The sequence below is a fragment of the Suricata suricatta genome, chromosome 4 (assembly GCF_006229205.1).
Source record: "Suricata suricatta isolate VVHF042 chromosome 4, meerkat_22Aug2017_6uvM2_HiC, whole genome shotgun sequence".
NCBI lineage: Eukaryota > Metazoa > Chordata > Mammalia > Carnivora > Herpestidae > Suricata > Suricata suricatta.
Genome location: NC_043703.1, coordinates 161,739,252 through 161,749,765, shown reverse-complemented (window position 1 = coordinate 161,749,765; position 10,514 = coordinate 161,739,252).

Genomic DNA, 10,514 nt, shown 5'->3' with positions numbered 1-10,514 from the left:
CCCCACTTTCCGGGGGCCCCTGCGGCCCCCCGCGCTCCGGGGGCTGCCCCCACCCCGGTCCCCGTCCCTGGGATGCGAAGCCAGCCAGCTTTGGCTGCAGATGGAAAGATTTCTGTGGCTGTTTCCTTCCGATGAACCGTCAGATTTCAGTAGCAGATTTCATTCGGGGACCCAAAGGGCTGATGGCGTTAACCAGGTTCTCGGTATAGAACTGGATTTCTGGAGTTGTTTACCTTTTTTTTTTTTTTAAACCTCTCACAGTGATAGACTAATGCAGTCGTGGGTCGGACATTTATTTTAGCCACGAATAATTGAACCAGCGGTTTACAATTGACGATTCTCTGTGCTGGCGGTTTCACGTGGCGGCCCCCTGCTGCAGTTCCGAAACTTCTGGGAACACAAACCCATTTCTAAGACTGAGTCTATGTATTTTGGAAGCCTGGAAATTTGGCATGTATTTTACGTTCTAATCCTAGATGAACCTTGGACATCTTTTTGTGGTGGTGGTGGTGGTGGTGAGGTAGAAACTTTAAGTTAAGGAAATTAGTAACATAATTGGTCTCAGAATGGAAACAAATAGTTTTGGTAGAAGAAAAAAAAAAGCTGTGTAGCTCAGTTCTTGATAGTAAAAGGAAAAAAAATAGATGGTCAGCGATCTAAATTGAAAACCTGTTAGAACTCAGGACAGGCGCTTGAATGCGCTTTTAACAATATTTAAGGCTGTTTTGATGAATGCATTGTGAAGATTCTTCTTAATGAATTCTTTCTTGAATGTCTAAAACAATATAATACAGGTATTCTTGCCACTGGATAGTCTTCAATAAAAGTTTAGTTGCATTTTTTTTGGGGGGGGGTCTCTTAAGTAAGTCTTATTTTTAACTAAGCATTGACAGAATGTCTTAAAATGGTAACGTGGGGGTGGGGGGTGGGCGCGGAGAGCGGCGGCCCCGCCAGTGGTATCCTGCTGTTTGTAACTAGTTCACAGACTCTGAGGATGGCTTTTTGGTGAGATTTCCAACTTTAAGACCTTAAACCAGCATTCTCTTATTAATTCTTTAAACTGTGGAAATAACCTTCCGGTTCTTACGCTCTGAAATGCATCCCTTTTATTAAACAAACCAACAAAATGATAATAATGCTAATAAAAGGCAGTGTATTTAAACTGTGCTTTGCGAATATTATGTATGTTATGAATGACTACAGTGACAGGGCAAATTATTTGTAGAATGATTATCTTTTAGCTAGAAAAAGATCATTACCACCCTTTTGGGCAGAGAGATTTCTTTTTAATGTTAATGAAGGGGAAATGATTTAAATATGCATGCATATATAGCAGTCCGGAGGATTTAGTTGTTTTTATGTTATGTTATTTTTAGTTTTTGAAAAAGAGAAGGACCCAAACGACAAAGGTTGTCTTTCTCCTCTCTGGGAGTTGAAACTCTCATTTGATACTGGTCCAGAAAAGGAAATTTACATTTCTTGTTCACTTCAGAACTTAAGTGACTTTTGCCTAAGGAATCTGAGAAATAAAGCAAATAAGTTGCTCTATTTTAAAGTAGTCATTCAATATAAATATATTATATCGATCTTAACTTTTTTATTCTCTGGATAATTAATAATATGTATATTCTTACTTTTTCTTCTAATGGGCATATGTAACCTTGTGGACACTTTGGAGAGAGGTTTTCTGGCACTCTCCCATTTATAGAATCTTTATACTCTTTTACTGCGTGGTCCCCTGCTTTTAACAGATTTCTGAGGCAAATATATTTGTGCTTTTTTTTTTTACGTAGGATGACCAGCAAAAATAGTTTACTGAGTTGTCAATTTTATCAGTAGATAAGAAACTTTCTTTCTTAACGGTTTCAGGGAAGACTTTTTCAGGATATTTCCCAGTTCTAAGGGCCAAATTTTATAAAATTTCCATCAGGAATGTCAGTTCCAAATACCCTTTGTATAGCCTGGGCCTGTGGGGGTACCAAGTCTGAGCCTTACGGAACCCAACACGGGAGTTCATGAGTTCCCAAAGCACGTGTCTCCATGCCGTGAGTCTTGCACACGCTTCTCAGAGATTTGGGCTTATTTTAGTGATTGCTTCCTTCCCGCTGTTCATTTATTTCATTTAGTCTGCCATATCCCCTTTTAGTTGATGATCTGGCAAATTCTGCTCTTTGATAACTCAGTTGTGTCTGGTTCGGTTTGGGGTTTTTGTTTTGTTTTGTTTTTAGGGCTTCTTCGGGTTTTTTGTTTGTTAGTTTTTGTCCTTTCTGCGGAGTCCACGTTTTCGGTCACAATCAAGATTCAACAGCATTTATTAAACTCAACTCTTTTCCACTTTACTTTGCTGCTGCCTTTTTTCTTGAATCCTAACATACCTTTATTTTTTTTTTCCATTGGGGTTATTTTTTTTTAACGCTACCTAGATCCATTAGCTGCCTAATTAGTTTTATCTATTCCATGTGGATGCAGTGAGTTTATAAGAGAATTTCACAAACAAGTAGTTTTTTAGTGAACTTAAACAGAATTTTAAAGGAGACCTATTTTTATACTCAATAAAAGCACAAAAGTGCAGAAAGTATAAAATGGCTTACAAAGGGAAACCTAACTTCATAACGCTCCATGTATAAAAGTAATAATTTTATTGGGTAGAGATACTCGTAAAAGATTCAATACCTCTGCCAGTGCACAGATAGAGGACTGTTTTAAACGACCTGGGAACTTGTGGCTGCCTGTAGTTGCAAACAGATAACTTCTCCGTAGAGAAAACAAACCACAGGAAAGCAGTCTGAGGAGCTGAGACGCGGTTCCACATGAGCAGTTGAGGAACTGAAACAACCTGGATGTGCGGCTGTGGAGGCTTCCTTTCATCCTTTGATCAAATTTCTTTTATGTGGTCACGTAGACTTGGGTTTTCTCTGCTGTGAAAATGACAAATAAAGCAATATGACACAAAAGTTTGAAAACGCGTAGAAAATACCTACTCTAGGGTCCCTGCAGTGACTTTGATGTTTATGTTATTCTATTAGACCGATCACCTTCCCTCAAGGACAGAAAGAGCGGCTGGAAATAATGAGATACCAGAGAAAGAATTCTGATCAAATCGGTATTGACACAGGGCCCTCTCGCACATTTTCCTTCATCCGGCTTACGTTCCAGAGCGCGGTGCCCCATCCCCTGAGTCACTAGGGAGAAGCGTTCTACACCATTACCATTAATTTCCCATTTTGTCTACTTTTTACTCTTGTACATACGTCGTGGGTTTAAGAGTCTTTTGCATTTGTCTGTGACACCTTTTCTTTGAACGGACTGTTTCAAAAACGGAGGCCTACCTTTCCAGTATGGGGCTCCTAGTGGTCATGGCGTCCCACGACGCCTCGTGGTGGCCACCAGGACAGAGCCACCTGGTAAGTGAGCAGTTTTCAGCGCGACACTGTCGCCAAGTCTGTATTTTCCAAGGCCACATGGAACTTAACTTTCAGAGCCACTGCAGGTTTGGGAGCAGGAAAGCTGAAAACCCTTTTGTTTAGAAGTCTGAGTGGTTTTGGGGGGGAACCTTTTTTAGCGTTTGCATGCCAGCGCATGCGCCCTGAGGCGGCGGAACAGAGAGTGCGAAGCCCCCAGGCGGCGCGCTGGAGGATGATGAAGTGTCGATAGCACTAGGGGGAAAGAAATGCATGGCAACGTTGCGTCTTCTTGTAGACTATCTAGCATGCAGAGTTTAGTGTGTTAAAACAGTGTATGACATTGCTGTATCAAAGTTGTAAAATTAAGCATTATTTATTGAAAACTATGTATTTTTTTGTAAAAACCTGATCACATAGAGCATATCAGTGGCTTGTGCTTGTGTCCGGTGGAACCAGCTTCGTGACCCACCCTCCTTGGTATGCAGTGTTATCGCTCAGGGTTGAAAATAGTACACCCCAATGTCTCTTTGCAAGAGTTTTTCACAGAGGAATACATTTGTTCAAAAGACTCGAATAAAATTGTGTGATCGATCTGCACGTGTGGTTTTTATGTGACTTTTTTTTTCTTTGTTTTCCTTTCCGGTTTTGCCTTTGATAAAACCACCGGTCCGTTCCTACAGTGCTGTCCTCCACCCTGATCATCCTGGGCAGGCTTGAAAAGTCCCGGATGGCAGCGTGGACAGGGACAGGCCCCATGGGAAAGTTCTGGGCGGGTTGGAGAGCTCTGAGAGTGGGAATAAGCATGGTAATAAGGTCTCCAGGTTTTCTAACCGGCAGGTTGAGTGACTAAAAGCATCAAGAGAGTATAGAAGGCAGATGAGCAGCTTGGTCTGAAAAGCTTGAAGTAGAAAATGAAGGGAAATTGTCGGGGGCAGCTGCTGCTGGTGAGGGGAATATCGGCAAACTCCATTTCTCTGTGTCTTTTGTTTTTCTAGCAACAGTTTACAGTGTAAATGTATTTTGACATAGAAATCACTCTGTATTGAGATTCTTGATATAAATGCTTTCATGGATGCCTGTAAGTGACCCTTGGAATTATTACCAGATTTTTTAAAAAGATGTGGTGACATGGTGAGTGTTTGTTGTATATTAAATTCGGTTTTGTAGAAACACTTGTGTTGTATTGTAACAGATTTCCGAGTGCACAGTTGACGCGGCCACTCCACAGCTTTCAGTGACACCAATTTCCACTACAAAGCGTAGAACGAATGTCAGAATGATCTATGGCAACATTGTTTAATCATTACACCATCGATGTTTTGACTTTATTCCTGAGTATTTTAGGATGTCTTTCACCTTGGTAGAGTTTTATTTTTATTTGATTTTGAAGGACGCAAAGAATAGATCCTGTGTGAGTTTTATCTAGTAAATAAGTCCCTTGCAATTAGCAGTAAAGGATCCTGGATGTGTTTCAAATTCTTCGTTGGGACTCCTTGTACTGTATCGTATGCTACCCTTTCAGGGCTGTGGATTTAAAAAAATAGAAATTTCTTTTAATTCCATGTTAAATTTATTGAGGGGACTTCAGCTGAAGTGTCACTGGTAGGAAAACACATAAAGTGTGAAAACACTGACGTTACACTCCTCCCAGTAAATCTGGGAACAGAAGAGGGAGGGGATGTACCCTCAGCCTAGCGAAATGCTTATCTATAAGGTACCAGGAAAATAGTCTGTCCAGACAGAACCTCTTGACCCGAATGTGGATGACCATCTTGTTGGATGATACATTGGCTCTACCTGAAAGGAAATACTTTCGTGACTCAGGTCGCTTGGTGAATCTACAATGATGAAACCCTCATTGTGACATTGGCCAAAGCACATAGGACTTTGCATTTTGATGCTTTGAGCACAGCGGAAGTGGAGAGAGGTCACAGCAGATGTCTCGCCCTCTTTTTAAGTTTTGTCATCCCGTAAGACTGAATTGCAGGGCTGCCCATGTTGTTGTCTATGATCAGTGTGAAAAACGACCTAATCATAGTAGGCGGTACATGAGTGGATCTGGAGAAGTTAGGCAAGAACGGAGGTCACCCTTCGGATTTCACTTTCCATGAAATCATCACTGATGCACATCAACTTGACCTTAGGTGCTATGGAGGCCCATCGCTGGCTCTCCTTCATGCCCCACACTCCCCTTTCATGCTGGACTGACCACATTCCACCCGCCACCCCAATCAGGGCTCTAATAGTTGGGTGACCGTCAACTCAATGATAGCACATGGATGACAGGCTTGCTTGTAACCTGGGACTCATTTGGTCTCTCTCAAGAGTTCCGATGAACTAATAATAAGACTCTTTCCCAAACTTGGGGTTGAAAACACAGATTGGCCTAGTTCTCTGCAGGATTTGTATTGAGAGATTGTGAGGAGTATCTTAGGGCTAGAGTAACAATTACAAGCCAAAATGAGGTCAAAACCAAACGGAAAACGTGGAAGATAGAGACGGGGAAGCAAAAATCAAGAGGGAAGATCACATGTTTTCTGAAAGAAGTACTGCGTGACTGGGGAGGGGACAGGCGACCTGGTGGCCCTCGGGCTCCAGTCCGACGGGCTTATATGGTTAATCAGTGGCTGCTGACAGCCTACCCAAGAGTGATGTGGCCTTTTTCCTTAACTAACAAAAATTTAATTGGGGTCCGACTGGCCAAAAAACTACGTTCTCTTGCCTCCTGTGCAGAGACGGGTGACCTGAGACATGGCTGTGATGGAGGAGATGTTAGTGAAGGTTGTTCTGTGTGGCCTTCAGGAAAACTACCTCTGCAGGAAAGCCTACCTAATGAGTGCGCGAGTGTCTTTCTGCCACTGTTCTTACATCCGGTGTATTCTCGGCCACGCGGAGCTCCGGGGGAGCGGGAAGCAGAAGGCGAAGGGATCCCCTCCTCCTGGACCAGCCACCAAACCACCGCCAGCCACCGCATGTGCGCGAGTCCCTGTTGCTCAGATTTTCTCATCGATGTGACCAAACCCAAACCATAACACACTCTTGTTTCCTTGGGGTTCTTTGCATGGGTCTGCGTTTCTTCCAACCCCGTGGGTAAAACGAAATCCGGTTTAAGTAGCCTGCCAGGTGGGATGACGTGCTAAATGCAGGGAAATCGAAGTGAGTCAAACTCACAAAAATCGAAAGTTAAAAAAATGGTCAAGAGAAAGAAATAGCGAGAGTTGTCAATCCCAAACAGGATATTGAGTTTCATCACTGAGGTTCTAGGAGGATTTTTAAGAAATCTTTGTATCAAAGACTCAAGAGTTGCTTTACGTGTGTGGAGCTTCCAGATGATACAATACCCTCCTCGTCTTTGCGTGTCAAGTGGGTCCTGACTCGTCTGCCGAGACCCTGCCCCCTGCGTGTGGTCCTCCGCACGACCCGTCTCACCGCCAGATGAGGCCACAGCGCGCTTGACCAGATAGATGGCGTCTTCACAGACAGAGGCCCTCAGATATTACTGACTCCTCTGTCTCCTGTTTTGGTAAAGTGTTGGCCTTCTAACCTGTGGCGTGTCACCGGCAACACACTTTGCCGGATGAGTTCAGAGGCAGCTCACAGGATGGTAGCGGCGACCGAGAAAAAGAAGTGGAGGAAAGTAGCACATTGACACAGAACCTGTGAAAGGGAAACAAAGAGCTCAGAAGCCAGATCATCTTGTGTGAGGATAGAAGGCGCGACTCCGGTGATCCTGAGTGTGCTGGTGCGCTACACACCACGTTACCAAACTCAGTGGGTTTTTTTAAAGTTTCTTTATTTTGAGAGAGAAAGAGACAGCATCAGTGGGGAAGGGGCAGAGAGAGATGGAGAGAGAGAGAGAGAGAGAGAGAGAGAGAGAGAGAGAGAGAGAGAATCCCAAGCAGGCTCTTCACTGTCAGCGCAGAGCCCAAGGTGGGGCCTGAACTCATGAACTGTGAGATCATGACCTGAGCTGAAATCAAGAGTCGCTCACTTAACTGACTGAGCCCCCCAGGTGCCCCCAAAATTAGTGTTAATAATAGTGATGCTAAGTCATCAGGAAAAGCTTCAATCATGTTAACTTTGGACTATTGAACAAAGCAGGGAGGTAAGAAACTTTGAACACTTCGACTCAACATAATTTAATTTATTTAAAAAACATTTTAAACATTTATTTTTGAGAGAAAGAGAGACAGAGAGAAACACAGAGAGAGAGAGAGAACAGGCAGAGGAGGAGCAGAAAGAGAGGGAGACACAGAACGTGAAGCAGGCTCCATGCTGTCAGCACAGAACCCGATGCGAGGCTCAAACCCACAGACCGTGAGATTATGACCTGAGCTAAAGTCAATGCTTAACCAACTGAGCCACCCAGGCGCCCCTGCTCAACATAATTTTAAACCAAACCAAGAAGTTCTAGAAGAATCACCTCTGCCTGAACGAACCCTTCTCACTTGCTAGTGTTTTACAAACAAAATCATATTTTTGGCCCAAGAGCCCGGGGAGATAGGGCAGGTAAAGCCTTTGCTTGTGGAGGCCATAAGCCAAAGAGGCAAAACAAGGCATCGCGGTTGGACAGATGGGAGAGCCTGCAGCAGAGAGCCACCGCCGCCCACGACTCCGGTCCCCCGACTCAGCCCCAGTCTGTATCCCCAGGGACCTGACCCGGGGCGGGTGAGCTCCGTTCCAAAATCTTGCTGAGAACGGGGTCTGGGCCACAGCATGAAGGGTCTGAAGGCTCGGGTGTCGGAGGGGAGAGAAGGCCTTCCGAGCCAGAGGCACGTTGAGGAGGGACGGGGGTGAAGCCTGCCATGCCGAAGAGATGGCCACTCCCTGTGGCAAAGGAGGCCCCCACCTGGGACGCTCTGCCCAGTGACCCCGAGTTGTGTGAGAGCCGCTAAGCAGGTGCAGGCGCCCTTGGAAGACAAAGGAGCAGGAGGATGGATAGAGGATGGAGGCGGAGAGTTTGTCTTGTTCAGATTAAGGGAAAGAAAGGAGAGCAGAGAAAAGAAATGGTAGAGTCTGTAAACCTGATTTTTTCTAATGATTATTTATTTTTGAGGGAGAGACAGAGCGCGAGTGAGGGAAGGGCAGAGACGGGGACACGGAACCCGAAGCAGCTACAGACTCAGCTGTCAGCACAGAGCCCGACGCGGGGCTTGAACTCGTGAACCCTGAGATCATGACCTGAGCCGAAGTCGATGCTTAACCGACTGAGCCCCCCCAAACCTCTGTAAATCTGGTTTTTCACTTGGTGGATGGGACATGGATAGAATGGAGGAGGGGAGGGGGCTATTTGAGAGAGACCCAGAGAACTCTTTGTGTGTGTATCACTTGATAGTTTAGTCCTTGGGGAAATGTCCTTGGGGTCAAGGGTCCCCTGGGCCGCCCGCATGAACACCGGTGAGGCTGGCTGCTCCTTCCTGCCCCGTGTCCTTGGAGAAGTCCCCTGGCCGCACTGCGCCTCCTCGTCCTCCGGGTCACAGGAGAGTGCAAGCATAATTTCTTGTGGGGAGTAGATGAGACCCTCAGGTCACAGGAAGACCTCAGTAAATTAACAGTGCGGCCTCGGGGCTGCCATCGTGCGAGGGCAGGGACCCCTCCGCCTTGGGGCCCCGATCCCGGGAACGGGGCGGAGCAGTCTGGCGGTGGCTTCCTACAGTGTGGGCGGGATGCTGGGCCCAGAGGGAATGTGAGCTGGGAAGCTCCTGTCCCGGGCTCTGCGGAAGCATCTGGATGGAGACCCCAGTGGCCAACCCTTGTGAATAAGGAAGCCTCTCCTGACCGGCGAACGCTCAGGGTTTCCGATCAGACACCTGTTCGGTTCTTGCGAAGGAACCATAAGCCGAAGAGAGGCTGGCCTCCGCGACTCTGTCTCCAGCACTCTGCTCCCCTTAGGAGAGGAAGGAGGCCGGAGGCACATTGCTGATATGACAGCACGTGCTTTGGGGAGCAGATGTCAACCACGGTGTCCCTCGATGACCCACCTGAAGGCTGTCATTCACACAGATCATAGATGGGACCTCTTAAAGACATAGAAGGGAAGCAATTTAAGTAGTGAGACAAAGCCTCGCAATCAGGGCAGTAATTCATAAGTACCCCCCATCGGGCCGGTCGCTCTGGTTGGCTCTGGGTCTGTAACAGGCTATGGTCCTGGTCCGGTCCCAGTGCTGCATCCCTCAAGAGCACACAGGAAGACTCAGAGTAAGAGTTAGGAATGATCTGTCCAGGGGCGTGTGGATGGCTCCGTCAGTTGGGGGTCTGACTCTCGGTTTTGGCTCAGGTCCTGATCCCAGGGTCCTGGGGTCAACCTGGGCGTCGGGCTCTGGACTGAGTGTGGAGCCTGCTTGGGAGCCTCTCTCCGTGTCCATCTCTGTCTCTGTCTCTGTCTCTGTCTCTCTCTCTGCCCTTCTCCCCACTGCCCACTCTCTCTAAAAAAGGAAAAATAAAACAATAAATAAAAATAAATGATTTTTTGAGACACTGTGGTTTTTTAAACTAAATCAGTAGTCTCCAAACTGTTGTAGGTTGGTGGCTGTTAATCAGAAAGGACTGCCCGTGTGTCCCAGTTCATGGGGAGCTTTGTCCGAGTGGGACAGCCCCGGGGAGGCGAGCAGGCCCCCTCAGAGTGATCCTCTGAGGGTCGGGAGCCCAGGGGGAGACAGCAGCACTTTCTCTCCATTTATTTCCCAGCTTACAAAAATGAAGAGTGTTTCCATTATGGACATTGCATAATTGGATTAACAGAAGCTCCTATGTACTTTTGAAAACAGTACATATGTTGGGGGTAACTGCTCAAAAAATGTAGCAGCTAGAATTGCATGAGACAAGGTTCGAGGCCTCTGTTCCGGAAAGAAGAGACGGCATGTTAGAAGGCAGGACGGAGAAGAGAGAGTGGCTTCCAGTGCTGATGAGTCCTGAGGCTAGCTGCACGTATTTGACTTCTTCTCCGGTTCTCTGGTTTTTATGCGTAAGTTGATGGCTGGCCCAGATCATATTTAAGGCTTCTTTCAGGTCTAACAAATAATATGACTCATTCCTGTTAATTGACGCTCCCAGTGCCCATTTGGAGCCATGGGCATAGACCCAGGCTCTGTATTCCCAGAGCCGGCAGGA